Source organism: Hyaena hyaena, unplaced genomic scaffold (assembly GCF_003009895.1).
Source record: "Hyaena hyaena isolate Hyena2069 unplaced genomic scaffold, ASM300989v1 scaffold_119, whole genome shotgun sequence".
Lineage (NCBI taxonomy): Eukaryota > Metazoa > Chordata > Mammalia > Carnivora > Hyaenidae > Hyaena > Hyaena hyaena.
Window position 1 is genome coordinate 2,304,180 of NW_024080750.1, and position 17,268 is coordinate 2,321,447.

At 50.2% G+C, this 17,268-nt stretch overlaps 1 long non-coding RNA gene across 5 annotated transcripts in view; it reads right to left on the reverse strand.

Moving 5' to 3' along the window:
• The window catches only part of LOC120234851, a 46,204-nt gene that overhangs the window by 9,126 nt on the left and 19,810 nt on the right, over nucleotides 1-17,268 (reverse strand). For 2 of the 5 annotated variants that reach the window (XR_005529222.1, XR_005529223.1), the window contains exons 2-4: nucleotides 15,775-15,914; nucleotides 14,134-14,311; nucleotides 10,391-10,551 (exon numbers count right to left, since the gene is read on the reverse strand). This is a non-coding gene — a long non-coding RNA (uncharacterized LOC120234851). Of the gene's footprint in view, nucleotides 1-5,106; nucleotides 5,639-10,390; nucleotides 10,552-14,133; nucleotides 14,312-15,774; nucleotides 15,915-17,268 lie in introns of those variants that run through there. The other 3 variants (XR_005529221.1, XR_005529220.1, XR_005529224.1) reach the window with 3 other exon arrangements.

Consider the following 17,268-nt stretch of genomic DNA (forward strand, 5'->3'; position numbering starts at 1 on the left):
GAGCTATTAATGAGCAGTTTCCCATGGAGCATGTACCAGAACGGCACGTGTGGAGTGAGAACAGCTGATTTTCTCATTCCCGGGTGATAAACATCCCAAACTAAGGTGATTTGGCATTTAGTTTCCTCGTCTGTACTGTGGGGGTGCTGGTAACTCTTCAAAGAACTCTCAAGTCTGAAAAGAAACACAGTAAAACCTTGGATTGTAAGTAACTTGCTCTGCGAACATTCTGGGAGACGAGCCAACATTTGCAATAAACTTTGACTTGATAAACGAGCTTGCAGTACGTGACCCCGAACGTCACATGATCATAACTGAGCCAATGGTTATTCTCTCTCTCTCTCTCTCTTTCTCTCTCTGTGGGATTGTGGGTCACCGACTCCTATGCTCGGATGCCCCGTCTCTGCATCGTGAGCAATAGCAAGAGGTATGGAGGAGATCTCGACTGCAGAGAAGGAGGAGAAAAAGGCAGAGGAGCCCCTGCTTCAAATGAGATTAGGGAGACGTGTAGAACGTGGGAAACCGTGCAAAACTTTGTAGAAAATCACCACCCAAACAAGGCTGGAGCAATGCGAGCAAAGAGTCTGTTTCAGGATAACGCAGCTGTGTCACATTTCCCCACAATCCTTAAAAGGAGGCAAAAGCAAGCGTCACTGGACAGGCTCCTTGTTGAAGCTGCACGAAAAGAAAAACATCCGATCGAGCCAACAGATAGCAGTGATTCCGTCAGTGATGGTGAACATCGTCCCTCACAATGACCCTCCTCTCTCTTGCCTCCCTCACACCAGCCACGCAGGTTTTCAAAGGGAAGTGCAGGTTAATTTGTGTGTCTGTCTTTATAGTTTGTATTTTCCATATCATTTTGTATTATATTACATACTGTCATCATTTTTACATGAATATTTTTGGGTTGTGGAACGAATCATCTGAGTCTCCATTAGTTCTTATGGGGAAATGCGCTTTGATATCCCAGTGCTTTGGGTTACAAGCATGTTTCCAGAATGAATTACGCTCACAAATCAAGGTGTTACTGTGTGTGTGTGTGTGTGCGTGAGTGTGCGTGTGTGTGCACGGGCGCCCGTGTACACGCTTGCATCCACGAACACCAGCATACCCGCTTCCTTATCACTTAGGAATATATGCACCTCGCAGCAAAGTCTTCATGATTACGGATGGTTGTTATTTCTATTAGAAAAAAATACCTGGGGCTCAAAATCAGGGCTTTGGGGTGCTAATGGTGTTTCCCCTGATATGCATTTTCCTGATATTCATGATATGAATGAAAGATGGTCCATCCGGGCCCTCCTCCACATCCCACTGCCGTTCCCGGTGGCAATTTAAAGGCCACACTCACGACCGGCGGCCGATGGGACAGTCGACCCCGGAGGCAAGAGCCAGGCTCCCAGAGCGCGTGCTTTGGCAGCTGGGCCGTCGCGAGTCTTGCCTGAATGCACTTGACTGCCATCATCTGACCCTCCCCCGCCCCTCATCTCCGGGCCCTCGTGCGGCCACCCCCAGGCCCCAGCTGTCCGTTCCTGTTAGGTTCCTTCTGCAGCCCAGCCGGCCGAGCGGACTGAAGGCCCCGTCAGTCCGTTTGCCGCTGCACCGAGCAGGCAGATGAATCACTTCTGATTTCTCACCCCCCTTGCCTGCAATTCGAAGCTGTCAGCACTCGACTCAAAACGCTGCCACGGGGACCTTCACGGGGCGGCAGGTGCTGTCGGGGCAGAGGGCTTGTCGCCTAGGGGATCGCAGCCCCCAAACCCGCTGGTGGGTCCGACCCTGGCCCCCCACCGAGGGTCTGGCCGATGGAATCTTCTTAGGGAAAACTTGATGGAGGCGTTACATTCACAGGCAGAATGCAGGGGAGTCAGCCTCGTCCTGGCAGAAAATCCTTCCCCATCACCGGAGCCGCTTTCTCAGCCCCTCCTTGGCCAAACAAATCTCTTCATGTGCCTCTAAGTCTAAAAATCACCTTTAAATATTTGATTCCCTGCCATGAGCCTCGGGGGGAAAAAAGACTCTCCTGACGGACGCTCCGATGAGCTATTCGGGGAATGTCCCCTCGCTATTCACCCGGCACGATTGGGGACAAGCCTCTCCCCACCCATGCGCTTTCGAGAAAGGAAAGCAAATAAAATGCCAAGGAGCTCACAGTGTGCGAGCTGCTGGCAGGGAGGAAGGGGCAGGGTTCACAAAGAAGCCGCTGAATGATCCATGTTATCCAGATTGTGTCTGTTGATTTACGCAGGGATTTTTTTTTCAGTCAACATCATTACGTGGCGATGTGTGTTTTCATTTCTTTCGGGAGAAATGAAAGATGTTTGTAACCAAAGAGATAAAATGACCAGGCTTTTTTCCCCCCTTCTTTTTTTCTCTCTCTCTCTCTAGTACCGAGGGACACCGCCCAAGAGGAATAAACCCAAATGCCTGCAGCTCCCATTCTCTCCTGGACCCACGGGGTCCCACGCGGTCACTGCAGCAAGAAGAAAGCTCCACATGGCGGGTGAATCAATTCGAAGCCTCTCCCAAAGATGTCACCAGGAGACACCGCATTGGGACATCCAACGTTTGGCTTTCTGTTTGCTTAATCCCAGTGGCCACACAAATTTTCCGTCTTCCACTGAAAAGTCATCCCAAAGCATGTATAGCATTGTTAAAATTGCACAGCTGAGCAGAAAACTATAGGGAAAAGCTGATATTCGTTTTTCCTATATTGAATATGGCTGGAAGTATTTTTCTCTTTGCTTTTTCTTTTTTCTGATGGGGTTTTCTTGAAGTTGAGCAGACTCCATTCTCAAGCTGCTTGGGAAACTCTTGGCTGGCCCCTGGCTGCCCACCCCGGACTGCCTGCTCCTGGCCGCCCGAGCCCCAGGCAGCGTGTACCCCCCGACCCCTGGACATTTGCACAAACATCCAAAGAAACAAGTGCGAGGCTGTTTGTGACAAACGGCTACAAATAATCTAAATGTTCATCCACAACAGCGGTTTGTATTTTTTATGTGTGTGAAATGGTCAGTCAGGTGCAGCCACAAGAGGAAACAGACGAAAGCCTCAGGGAGACAAAACATACCGTACCCCCAAACTCTCCAGACAGGAAGCGCACCCCTCGCAGCCGCATGGAGAGGCAGAGGGTGGTCAGGAGCGGGGGGTGTGCCAGGCCATGACCTCTCCTAGGATTTCTACAAGAAAAGCAGGCCAGGGCAGCGCTAGCAGCTTAGGGCAGACCACTTTGAATAATTCTAGCAGGTTCTGGACTCTCGAGTGCCCTGGTACCGGGCCCTGGAAGGATCCAGAAAGGAGAACATTGTGTCCTGGAGTGCAGGAATGAGATGGAGGAGGCAGGGCCCTGGACGGGTGAGTTCGCATACGGAAGCCTGCTCCTGGCGGGGGCGGGGGAGGGAGGAGGGAGACTTTGCTGTCTAAAAGTTGGCTAGCCCGGGCAGGGCCATCTCTCCCCAGCCAGAAAGGATTTTTAAGATGTCAAGAAGTAATAAAATCTATATACAATAAAATGTGGAAGCAAATGCTACAAACTGAGATTCGTCAATACCTGGAAATACTTTGAAAGAAAAAGAAAGAGATGATGGTGATGATGATGATCATGATGATGATGATCATGATAACGATAATGAAGAAGAAGAAAGAAGAAAAAAGAAAGAAGGAAGAAGGAGAGAGAGAAGGGGGCAGAAGAGGAGGAAGGAGGAGGAAGGGGGAAGGAGAAGGAAGCGGAAGAGAGGAAAGAGGGAGAAGAGGAAGACAAAGACGGGGGAGGGGGAGGAGGAGAATGACTGAACGCTCACTGAACACCTTGTTCTCCGAGCGTTAGACACCTCAGCTCGTCTAACGAACACTAGTAAGAAGATACTATCTCCATTCCTAGTCTATAGAACAGAATGGCTATTCCATTCGTGGCTTCAATACTAACCGCTTAGGTAGCCCATGGTTCAGAGGGTCGGGGTGCTGGGCCAGGCTCTGCTGGGCAGCACCACTGACCTTGGCCGGGTTCATCCATGTTTCAGTAGCTTCCGCCAGGTAGCAGAGAGGCTCTACTCCCGGCCTTGGCCGGCGGTGGGCCGGGAGGCAGGACGACAGGTTAGCCGCCTCTCATCACCCAGCAGGCTGGTCTCGACTTCCCCCCGTGAGGGTGGTAGCAAGAAGCTCGGTGCACACACCCTCGAGCCTCTGGCTGGAGTCGTGTGTATCGCAGCCCCGTCGGCCAAAGCAAGACATGTGTCCCACCCAGACTCACGGGAGGCGCATGTCTTTGTGGAAGTCGCCTCCAAGTCACACCGCAAAGGGGCACGAGTGCGAGATGAGAAGAATTGGGGGCAGTTTTTGCAGTCAGCACGTCGGTGCGATGAACAATGTACACTCTTAGAAAGAGTAAACGGATCGTAGATAGATTACGGAGAGCTGCTCGGGGTCAGCCGTCGGCCCCCCTCTAACGGGCAAGAGACCGTCTGTACCGCTTCCTCTGGGCCATCTCCAGCCGCGCTTCCAGCCAGTGTCCTCAAGCTGTTCCTTGTTCGTCCTGGTCTCCCTCTCGCCAGGCAAAGACTCTGTTAGACCATCAGCAGCCGCTGACACCACCGACGGCCTCTTCCTTGCGTGGCTCCGCCTGGTTTCCCTCCTACTTGCTGGCAAACGTCTCTGTCTCCTTTGCAAACTTATTTTCTCCTGCCCAGAAACCTCACATATTTCTTTCCTCCCACTCAAACCTCGAGTCTGAGTTCCATGTTTGTACATCCAACTGCTCATTGCTTCCTCTCCCCTTTATTCGGGGGGCTCAAGATAACGTATCAGCTATGGCCGGAGAGTCAACAACCCCAAGTTTAGCAATGGACTTTTTTTTTTCATGAATCATATTTTATTTTTTTACAAATAGTTTATTGTCAACTTGGTTTCCATATAACACCCAGTGCTCACCCCCACAAGTGCCCTCCTCCGTGCCCATTTCCCCCCTCGCCCCCCACCCCCATCAGTCCTCAGTTTGTTCTCATCATTCAAGAGTCTCTCATGGTTTGCCTCCCTCCCTCTCCCCAACTATTTCCCCCCCTTCTCCCCCTTGTTCCTCCGTTAAGTTCCTCCTAATCCTCCTATACGTGCAAACATATGGTATCTGTCCTTCTCTGCCTGACTCATTTCGCTCAGCATAAGCAAATGGATTATTAGAAAAAACATGGCTGTTTTTTCTAACAGCCATCTACATATAGCTCGCGATTCTACAGGTCGTCAGCCCGGGCTGGAATCAGCCGGATGGTTCTTTTGATCCTGGCTGAGGTCAGCTGGCTGGTCCAGGACGGGCTCGGTTAAGATGAGTCACCGGCCCCACGTGGTCTGTCATTAGCCAACGGGCTGGCCCAGGCCTGTTCCCCGGGAGGCTCTGGAGGGCGTCTGGAGAACGAGCACAAATGTGCAAGAACCCAGGGCTGGAAGGCAGTGGGGTGTTCCTTCTGCTGCACCCCGAGGTCAGCCGTGTCACGAGGCCAGGCTGCCCTCGACCGAGGAACTGCAGAGTCCATTGCGAAGGGGCGTGCACCCAGGCAGGACAACAGCTGGGGCCACTTTTGCTTCTGAGATCGGACGAGATCAGGCGCATTCAGAGCGGCGTGGCTGAAGACTAAGAGGGCCATTTCTGGAAGCAATCAACCACAGGCACCTCAAACTCAGCAGGGTCAACACTGAACTTGGGATCTTCCCCCCAGTCAGGCACCTCTCCCAGTGTCCACACCCCAGTCAGCTTTCACAGCAAAGCAAGAAACGTGAGAGCTATCCCTGCCCTCCCGCCCCTCACTCTCCGGATCTAATGCATTATCTCTAAAATGCCCTTTGCGCCTGTTCCTTGTCCCCCAGGCTCAGACGCCAGCACTTTGTCCCACGGCGTCAGGAGCCTCCTAACCGACCTCCTCCCACCCACGGTGCCCTTCCCTGCACATCCTGTGAGCCAGTCATTGGCCTCTTTCTTTTTTTTTTAAATTTTTTTATTTATTTTTGAGAGAGAGATACAGAGAGCAAGTGGGAGAGGGGCAGAGAGAGAGAGGAAGACACAGAATCGGAAGCAGGCTCCAGGCTCCGAACTGTCAGCACAGAGCTCGACGCGGGGCTCGAACTCACAAACAGTGAGATCATGACCTGAGCCGAAGTCAGACGCTCCACCGACTGAGCTCCCAAGCACCCCTGTGGTGGTTGCCATTTTATGTATACGTTCACTAATGCCTCTGTCTGCCCCCCGAACTGAAGCCCCCATGTGAGGAGACTGCCTCCTTGTTCCATCACCCCTGCATCTCCGCCCTGCATGGTAATAAGCGCACCCCAAGGATTCCCAGGATACAAATGCAATGTTACTTTCCGTCTTGCAGGAAAACATTGGTAAAGCCCAAGGTAAAATAACTGGGTCAATACATGGGGCAATTTGAGGACACCCAGACGTCCCACTTGGCAGGTAGGAGTGAGGGATACGGAGGCCGGGGGGCGCCCAGCCCTCAATGCCGGGGAACCTCGGGACTGCGATCCTCCCAGAGCCCGGGGGGCAGCGGGCCAGGAGCAGCTGCGCTATCTCAGAACCGCTCTGCATACAGATCGGCTGTGCGCACACAGCTTCCTCTCCTTATCAACCCGCTGTAACAGAGGTGCAATTCAAACTCCAGTGGACCCGTTCCAGAAACCCAGGCTGCGCAGAACACGTGCCAAAACAGAGGCATCCACGGCTGGGGAAGCAGATGGCTAAAGGAGTCTGTCCTCCCCACCCCCGGGAGGCAAGAAAGGTCCTGGGCCAGACAGGGTCAGCACCACCCCCCTCCGCCCACCGTGCTCTGGGAAGAATTATTTGGCAGCCGTTAGTAAGTCAACAAATAAGTAGTGAGGGCCCACTGTGTGCCAGGCACCTTAGTAGGGGTGGGAGAAGCAGGAGTGAACTCACTAAACGAAACAGATACCCACAATTAATGATACTAGCAAATTAATAAATTGTAGTTGTGACGAGGGTATGAAGCAGAGACACAGGGTGCTAGGAACACACTGGATAGGAGTAGCTGACTTGGTCTAGGGATCCGGGGAAGGTTCCAGAAGGAAGTGAAATTTTAGCCAACACTTAAAGGATACCTTCAGGGACCTTTCTTTGGCCTACTGCAAAAGCCAACCCATATCCATTGTTTGCAATCAAAGAATTCCAGACGGTACAGCAAAAGTCACAAACCCAAGGTCTAAAGGGGTTTCATTTTGTTTTCAATTTGAGGGGTGCCTGGGTGGCTCAGTCGGTTAAGCGTCCAACTTCGGCTCAGGTCATGACCTCACAGTTTGTGGGTTCAAGTCCTGCATCGGGCTCTGTGCTGATAGCTCAGAGCCTGGAGCCTGCTTTGCATTCTGTGTCTCCCTCTCTCTGCTTCTCCTCTGCTCATGCTCTGTCTCTCAAAAATAAATAAATGTAAAAAAATTAATTTGAATTAGGCCTTAGGAGCAGCTCGAAGCCCCTAGTTCACTGAAACACTGGGTCTCTCTTTTGCTTTTAGTTACTTAAGTTACCTGCCTAACCCCCCAGGTCACTAGGTTTGTTATCCCTGTAGTCAGTTCACAGCTATGGATTGGAAAAAAGAAACCCATCTCACTACCTGAATGTTTAAAGACTTGGAAGATGGATGGAGTGGGATCCGTGTCCCTCTAGGCAACTCCAGTGAAAAATAGAAGGATTTATCTAGATAGAAGGAGGATGGACAGACAGATGGATCGATGGATGGATGGATGGATGGATGGATGGATGGATAGTTGGATGGATGGATGGATGGATGGATAGTTGGATGGATGGATGGATGGATGGATGGATGGATGGATGGATGGATGTATAGTTGGATAGTTAGATGGATGGATGGATGGATAGTTGGATGGCTGGCTGGCTGGATGGATGGATGGAGAGTGGGATGGATGGATAGAAGGAAGGAAGGAAGGAAGGAAGGAAGGAAGGAAGGAAGGAAGGAAGGAAGGAAGGAAGGAAGGAAGGAAGGGAAGGGAAGAAGGATGGATAGAAGGCAGGGATAGAGGGGTAGAAAGAAATGGGCTTACCAGGATGAGGCCCCAGAAGTAGGAAAAATCTGGGAGAAAAATCTGTCTTAAGGCAGACACCAGAATTAAAGGAGATGGAAACTGCTGTTTTGATTTGTGTTAGAAATAGAAATTCCCTTGAAAATAAACTTCCAGTTGGTTTTGTTTCTGCAAAGCAAATGACAGGCCGCTGCTTACAACCTCATTCCAGAAGGAGTCCACGCCACCCACCCTCAGCCTCCCGAGTCCATCTGGAAGCTCTGGTCCAATGAGCCAAGAAGCCAGGAAGGAGGCCAGGAGTGGGAAGAGGCAGAATCAAACGCTGTCAAGTAGCTATAAAAAAACCTCGAGGTTCAGGAGAAAAAGTAATCATCCTGTAATTGACTGTTTACTAATGGAATCTATTAATTTATAGCCACAAAAGAATCAGCTAATTTGTGGTTAATGGTGTTTAAAAGATAAACAACATAGATTAACTCTGCGGAGCACAGCCCAGCCCTCCCGAGTCAGCAGACAGCTCCCCGCGCGGGGGAGGGCGGACCTGGAGGCAGAGAGCGGTGAGCCTCCCTATAGAGGACCCCGCTTCACCCTCGGGGGCTTCCTCCAGCCGTGCACCCTCTTCGCCTGGAGCCAACAGCTCCCTTCCCTCGCAAAGAATACAGGTTATGAATAGCTGAGTGTGCGCTCACTTGCATCAGATACCACGCTAAGGGCTTCGCGTGCCGCCTCTGTCTCAGGGATTCCTTGAACTCTGTGGAATAGGTCCCCGTCTCAGTTCCATTTTACAGGTAAGAAAACTGAGGTCCAGAAAAGTGATGCCACCTGCCCAGGGATTCATCGTGCGCCTGCTGGGTCCTGGGCTTGAGCCCAAGGCTACGTGACCCTGGACCCCAAGCTCTCCACCAGCATTTCCCAAACCTCGCTGCTCACAACCGTCTTGTTGCCCTTCCTGCAAACCACCTGCATTTACGATTTCCCTTTAAACGGCCTCTTCTCCGCCTCTCCCCCTTTTATTTGGTTAATTTCAGCTTTATCCTTGACTATATTTTCCAGGTCTGATAAGGTAATAATATCTTTGTTTCTAAGACAAATTTGGAATAAATACCTGACTACTAAAATACACGTTTGCCTGTGTTCCTCCTTGTGATCTTGTAAACCACCAGTGATCTGAGCACTACGCACATTCTAATCATGTAACCCCCAAACCATAATCACACAGCTGTATGTGCAGCCTGCCTTAGCCAGTATCCTGCCCGCATGGTCGCATTTTACCCTCCCTGATACAACCCCCCCCCTTGAAATGCACTGGAAGCTGCCCTCATTCCGGAGCCCGCCTTGACTCCTCCATCCCACGGACATCCTTCCCTTTGATGACAGAAAATTCACGTCATTAGTAAACCACAAAAAGACAGGATGAAAATAAGGATATAGGATACGTTTCCTCAATTACACTGTCAGATCCTGGAGGATTCAAAAAACATCTGTATCTTGAAATCTAAGATCTGTGAGGGTCAGAGGGGGTGGCATAGAGCAGGTGCCCAGTGAAGTCTGGGGACGCGGTCAATGGAGACATTGATTGATTGATTGATTGATTGATTGATGGGGACACGGCACAGAGGCGGGAAGGCGTCGCCGTCGTCACCGTCATGGCTGGGGTGGGGCCGGCCTGAGTCCGGCCTGCGCTGGCCATCGGCGCTCAGAAATCACCTGGGAAGCCACATCCCCTTCTCTGGCCTCCAGCTCCACTTCGGGCCTGTGACCGGGGAGTGGCCAATGGTTGCTGATCAACCCTCATGCTGTTGGGATTGGTCCAGAAATGAGTCAGTGACCCAATCTTGGCCGGGACTTCCCTTAAAGCCATTGGGGAAGAAGCAGCCTTTGTGAACTGGGTTTTCTGTCACTTGCGACCAAAACACCCTGGAACAGCCCTTGACTAGGAGCCAAGAAACCAGCGTCATCTCCACGTGGTGCTGCTGAGTCATTTCGTCCCGCACAACTCTGCCTCAAAGGTGCTTTCCCCGACCAACCCCTTCCACCTCTCCCTCCACCTCCCATCGCCTCCTGCCCCAGTCCAGCCCCATCATGCCTCCTCGTTGAATTCTGTGTTCATGACCTTGTTGGCCCGTCACCTGTCTCACTCACTGGTGTAGCCCAGGGCGTGCAACCCCCAGGCACACGGCAGGCCCTTGCTAATATTTGCTGAGTGGTCTGACCCTGACTTCTCTGCCTGCTTTCCCTCTCAGGATCCTTCCAGCAGGGCTGGGCTTTGCTTTTCCCGCTGCTGCTCTGGGAGAAGTGTGGCAAGAGTCTCACCCAAAGGCCCTGGAGCGCCTCCCAGCAAATCAGCACTCACCCACAGGGAAGGCAGTCCGGTGATGCTCCTCCTTTCTCCTTCCTCTGCTACACAGCCTCGCCAGCCAGGAAGTCCCTCTTGATGTCTAGCCCAATCTCCGGTAGAGCCCTAGAGCCAGCCACGCCTCTCCCAGGCCTGGAGGTCAGAAGACAGCCCAGGCCCTGTAAGAGCAGGGGAAAAAAAACAGTTTAGAGTGAAAAAAGACGCTGAGAGAAAATAAAAACGCCCTCGCCTCATTGTCTCCCCATCCCCACCTTCTGACTACGAACCACACTCTTCCAGAGATGTGGGTACAGCGGGTGAGAATATATCTGTTTCATAATCCCTCTTTTGTCCAAACAGTGGCTGGGCCAATACCTCTTCTCTGATTCATCCCAACTGACATCCTTTGGAGGGAGGAAGCCGGGGTCCAAGGGGTGAACATTTCTAAACCCATTTTCCAGATGAGCTCAGAAAGGCTGGGAGGTTCTGCAGTGAAAAAGCCCACAGTAAACAGCAGAAGGGAAGCCACTTCCTCTGTAGGGTCAGGCGTCTGTCTCCTTTTAATTTTGCAAGGAAGGCAACCCCACTGCCTAGGGTGGAGGTTCTTCCCTCATTCATTCATTGGCTCCTTCATTCCAGAAGATAAAAAGCCTGGACTGAGCCCCTCCCCCAAACCCCAGGCTTCCCAGAGTCTCTCTCTCTGAGGGAAGGGCAGGAATCATCCGTCCCGTGGCCGGATCAGGGAGATTGAATAAGTCAATTGTGGAAAACATTTTTCCTAGTTTCTTCTTTCTCTTCTAATTTTATTTGTGGTGTTGCCTGACATCCAGGGACTTTATTATAAGATAGAAAAAAAAATTTTTTTTGTCTTTCTCTGGGATGGCTGGCTTCAGAGGTCTAGAAAGGGCTTCATGGGGTAGTGATTTTTCGGGCCCTATTTAAGGTTTAGGTCACGATCTGGTAGGAGTGGAAGGAGGAGTCTCCTGATCATTCCTTCATTTTACAAAAGAGGAAACTGAGGCTCCACAGTGAGTGGGGAGCCCTGACTCTCTGCCCGGCGTTGTCTCTGCTTGCAGGACTAGAAGGAGCAGAGTCCCCACAAAAAGGAAGGACAGACAGAAGACCCTTGACTGCCCAGGCTACGGCTGCATTGCCGGTGACTGTCACCGCGCCTCCAGAGTTGAGAGGTTGCTGTGTTCACCCTACATGTATAGCGTCGTCCAGTCTGGTGTCTGGCCAACAGCACACCATGGCAGTGAACCCTAAAATCCAGTCCCCTGAGAGGCTTTCCCGGGCTGATGAGGGCAGACACCACAAAGGAACAAAAAAAAAACAAACAATGATTCGACATAAACACCAAAAACTCCTGGATGTCAACAACCACAACTAATAGGGGCACCTGGACAGCTCAGTCGGTTAAGCGTCCGACTCTTGATTTCAGCTTAAGTCATGATCCTAGAGTCTTGAGATCGAATCCCAAGTGGGGCTCTGCACTGACGGCACAGATCCTGCATGGGATGCTCTCTTAATCTCTCTCTTTCTCTCTGCCCATCCCCTGTTCAGGAGCTCTCTCTTAAAATAAATAAATAAATAACTTCGGCTCAGATCATGATGTCACAGTTCGTGAGTTTGAGCCCCGCGTCGGGCTCTGTGCGGACAAGTCAGAGCCTAGATCCTGCTTCAGATTCTGTCGCCCTCTCTCTGTGTCCCTCTGCTGCTCATTCTTTCTCTCTCTCTCTCTTTCTCTTTCAAACATAAATATTTTAAAAATTTTAGTAAATAATTTTACAAAAAACCACAACTAAGAAAACTAAAAGACACAGAACTAGGTAAAATATTTCCAACATATAGAAGAAAGTAGAAAGACTCTTAAAATATGTCAAGCTCTTACAGATCGATAAAAGTGGCTAAAGACAAATGAGAGACGAGGCACAAAAGTGGAAATGCAAACAGGCAACGTGCTTATGAGAAATGTTTATACTCATTAGTAACCAAAGCAATCGAAGTGGAAACTATAACCAGAGAAGTCTCCGTGCAGCCTTGCAGGGCAGAGAGGTAGTAAGAAAGGAAGGAGGGGAATCTCGGTGGCTCTGTTGGTTGACTCTTGATTTCAGCTCAGGTCATGGTCTACGGTTCCTGAGTTCGAGCCCCACGTCGGGCTCTGTGCTGACAGTATGAGCCTGCTTGAGATTCTCTCCCTCTTTCTGTGCCCCTCCCCACTCCAAATAAATAAATAAACTAAAAAAAAAAAAAAAGAAGAAGAAGAAGAAGAAGGGAAAGACACAGTGTTTGCAAGGATGAGAGAAACAGCACATCCCGGGCTCCTGGAGAAAGACAGGCTGGTCTTTCCGAGTGTTGTAATATACGTTAAAATCCTTAAAGTTTGTGTTTCTTTTCTGTTCTGGCATTCTCCATTACTAAGGGCTTGTTTAGAAACTATGGGCAAGAAAAGAAATGTACGCCCCTGCTGTGTGCTTGGGAAAAGTTGGAAGCAGCTTTTACGTTCAACGTTAAGGAATCCGTGAGACACACTGAGACACAGATTTGCCGTGTAATGTTGTGGGGTCATGGAAAAGAACAAGGGTTCATACAGGTCATGATAACATACAGTGAAATTTGAAAGTTGGTACAAAGTGATCTGCATAGGTCATCTCGGCTCTGGAAAAAAACGCATACACACGCATGAATGCATGTGCTCAGAAAACAATCTGGAAGAAATAGTCATCAGATTGTTAACAGGGGTTTTCACCAGGAGGAAGATTTACATATATAGGGAGAGACACAGAATCCGAAGCAGGCTCCAGGCTCCGAGCTGTCAGCACAGAGCCTGATGCGGGCTTCGAACTTACAGACCACAAGATCATGACCTGAGACGAAGACGGACGCTTAACCAACTGAGTCACCCAGGCGCCCCAAGTTTGTTTTTAATTGACATTTACGAGGACTGGTTGGGGTAAGGAGACACCAGAGAGAAGAGTCCGATGCTGCTGTTGGAAATGTTAATTGCCATAAACTTTCTAGACTAATATGACAGGACTTCTCAAAAGTCGTAACATGTGTGAAGCATTTCAGCAGTAATTTTACTTCTAGGAATTTACCCTAAGGAAATAATCAGAGATGTGTACATTTAGGTACAAGGATGTCCATTGTAGAGCTATTTACAATAGCGAAAAGCTGGAATCAGCCTAAATACCCAACAATGGAGAATTGTCTAAATAAGTGTTGGTTAAGTGAAGTACTGTGCAGTCATTCATGGCGCTGTCCAATATCGAATAGGATGACAAAATGGTCTTGACATAGAGCAAAAAAAAAATCTAACATGGCATAGAAATGGGGTAGCACTATTGCAAAATACTGAACACAATAAATTATGTACAAGAGATATGATATTTGCAGTGAGAATCACAGGATGATGAGACTCCGGGTTTCAATTCATGTGTATGTTTTCCTACATTTTGCAATTCCAGGACAATAAACATGTTACCATCATCACAATCGGACTTCGTTTAAAAGGAAAAAAAAAAAATCCCAGTAACATTGACACTAAAGCAAGCTCATTATTCATGTCCGTCAATTGCGATTCCCAAGCCAGGCTGCGGGGTGTGGACATTTGCACGGCTACTTGGGGAATCAAAAGGCCAGGCCCGTGATGAAAATATGTCCCCTCTAAACACCCTCTGGTACCACCTACAATCGGTCCTGCCCTTGAAGCCGTGCCCAGCCAACCCACGCATCTTCAGAGGGCTGAGAAGAAAAGTGACCTGTTTTTAATATTCGAGACAAAATCCAGTTGAATCCAGCTGGCGTTCTCGGCGGCCGCACTTGCTCAATCCTCCCTCTGTTGTGTAACGATGAAGAATCAGCCACATTCTCAGAAAGCCCTTTGTCAAGACAGGACAGAGGTTTCCAAATATGTGTTCTGGGGCTCATCCCTTTTTCCTGTGGGGATGATCGACCCGTTTGCGGAAGATAATTAAAGTCAAAGAAAGCCCGGACTACTTGCCCTGTTGTCTGGATTTAGATCCCAGAGGATCCTGGTCCAGAGAGCTGGGTGTGAAAATTGAACCGAACCCCCTGCTGATGAGGACGAAAGATGGGGACGGGCTGCACCGAGAGAGGCTCTAAATCAAGGGATTAAGTGACTTACCCAAGGTCACTCTAGGCCAGGGGGAGGGAGGAGACCTGGCAAGCTGGCCCAGAGGGCCTTGCGGGGAACCAGGGACAGTGGCAGCTGGGGCATCTTCTAGAGAGAAAGGGGTCCCTTGGCTGATGCCTTAAGACTGGACTTGGAGGGGGGTTCTGGGCTCACTGGTGAGTCCTTAGGGTCCTATGGGAACAGCTTCTGAAAGAGTTGACGCTTCCTTCCCTCCCTCCCTTCCTTCTTTCTTTCCTTCCTTCCTTTTGTACCTCCTTCCCTCCCTTCCTCCCTCTCTCCTTTCCTTCCTTCCTCCCTTCCTCCTTCCTGTCTGCATGGCATGTACCTTCTAACACAGAGCTGTCCCGTCCAAACAATGCATACTCTATTTGTGATTTAAAATTTCCTCATAGTCACAATGAAAATCATAAAATCAAGGGGCACCTGGGTGGCTCAGTCCGTTAAGCATCTAAAGCCCGCACCAGGCTGGTACAGCCTGGGAAGGGCCAGTGTGGCCGAGGCAGCAGAGCAGGGGACATGGTTAGAAAGAAAGGTGTCGAGGCGCACGGGGTCGGCCCACACAGGGCTCTGCGCCTCCATTAGTAACAGCTGACCTTCACCGAGTGGGCGGGGTTAGATGCAGCCGCTCACTTCACCCTCTCGACAGCCCTGTTAGGAAGGCAGAGACTTTGTCCCCACTTGCAGACGAGGGAGCTGAGGCCTGGGGAGGTTACATTTCCTGGCCAGGGTCAAGCAATCAGCACAGGATAGAAGATGAGACTTTGATTGCAAGCCAGACGACTCTGGTGACCCGACTCTCCTAAACCTTCCAGGAAGCCTCTGAAAGCTTCTGCTGCCCCCAACGTCTCTCCCAAAGCAGACAGAACCTTTGATTTGCAGACAGGCACCAGCCACAAGCTGGCGGTGGTAGGCTGGCCTTCCTGACACTCCCTCCACTCCCCGCCCCCCCCAGGACCCGAGCCAGCCGCCAGGTGGAGGTCACACCCAGTGCCTGCACAGTGACACACCCTAAAAGCAGATTGAAAAAAAAAAAAGAATTTATGTCGAGGCAACTGATCTTGAGAGCCCAGGACCCACGACCTCCCTGTTTGAAAGGGCAAGCGCACGGAGTCAGTTATTGGGGTGTAAACCCAGAGGCTACTGTCTCCAGAACCAGAAAATCAGGGCCGAGAAAAGCAGTCCGAGCCCTGACCGGGTGTTGGGAAGCGGGAGTCCGAGCCCCACACCCGGGCCTGTGTGTACATACCGCCTCTAGAAGGAAAGGGAACAGCTGAGGCCACTGGCGGTGTCCAGAGTCAGCACTTGGGCAGAGACAAGGGAAGGCAAAATTTCCAGTGCTTTCTCCGGAGTCACTGCTGTTCTGTTCAGACAAAGGCAAAGTTACGTCTGGAAGGGAAAGATAGAAAAGGGAAACAAAACCGAAGATCTCACACCTGTCAGAGCTCGCAGGGCCTCTGAGCTGCGCCCTGTGACCGGGAGGGGAGGGCAGCGGTGGGACTTCCCAGGGGGAGCAGTAAACCAGGGGCTGACTGAAGGCTGGGCCAGCAGGAGCACAGGCCGGGGGGAAGGAGGGAAGGGGCTAGCTCCACCTCCCTAAGCACATCTCTCCAAGGCTCAGGGCCTCAGCCTTCCCATCTGCAGAAGGGGACAGTAATATAGGTGCTTAACGGGTTCCAGAGACCTTACCGACTTTATTCCCTTTAACCTTGACGGCAACTCAACAAGACTTTTTTGTTTCACATTTTTTCTAATGTTTATTTACTTTTGGGGGGGGGGCAGAGAGAATGGGAGAGAGAGAGAGAGAGAGAGACAGAATGCAAAGCAGGCTCCAGACTCCAAGCTGTCAGCATGGAGCCCAAGGTACGGCTCGAACCCACAAACCGTGAATTCATGACCTGAGCCGAAGTCGGATGCTCAACCAACTGAGCAACCCAAGGGCCCCCAAGTGTTTTTTTATTTCATTTGCTAATAAGAAAATCCAGAGTTCAAAAATTCAAAGGTTAAGTTTTCAAACCCAGTTCACCTGACACCAGACCTATGCCTATTAACTTTCAAATACTTATATAAATGCTTCCCAAACAGCAACAATGACACCCACGATGGTACCCACCTCATGCATAGCGCTTCCTCTGTCCCAGGTCTTCACAAATGCCTGTAGATTCTTCCGTCAACTCTCTGAATTGGTCACCGTAAAATTATCCCAGTTTTACAGATGAGGAAACTGAGGCCCAGATGGAAACAAAAACTGCTTTGCAACCATCTCATTTTCCTTTTTTTTCCCCAAGCCACTAAAGGAGACTTTCTGGACATTTCCCCCTATTCACTGCCTTACCCCACCTCGTGAAATCTTAGTACCAGACACATTATCTGTTGACATGCTATATGTAACTCTGTGCTTTACACATAAAAAGTAGGATTTTTCACCCCCAATTTTTTTTTTGGTTTGCCCGCACCTTCGTTAGAGAATGAATGAAAATAAAAAGATAAATAAATAAAAATAAAAACATTTCCAAGATCAAGTATGTAAAATTCTCTTCTGCATTCTTAGGAATTCACCACAAGTTTTAGCTTCAAGAAAGGAGGGGCAGCTCAACTATCTTCAGTTCAGAATTTTCCAGGCCTATTGACAATGGAAACCTGTGTCCCAGGAGCACCTAGAAACATCCTAGCAGTCTTCGATTTATCTTCTGCCTGACCTGGACCCTGCCCACTTTCTAGCTGACAGAAAGCGCCGCCCACT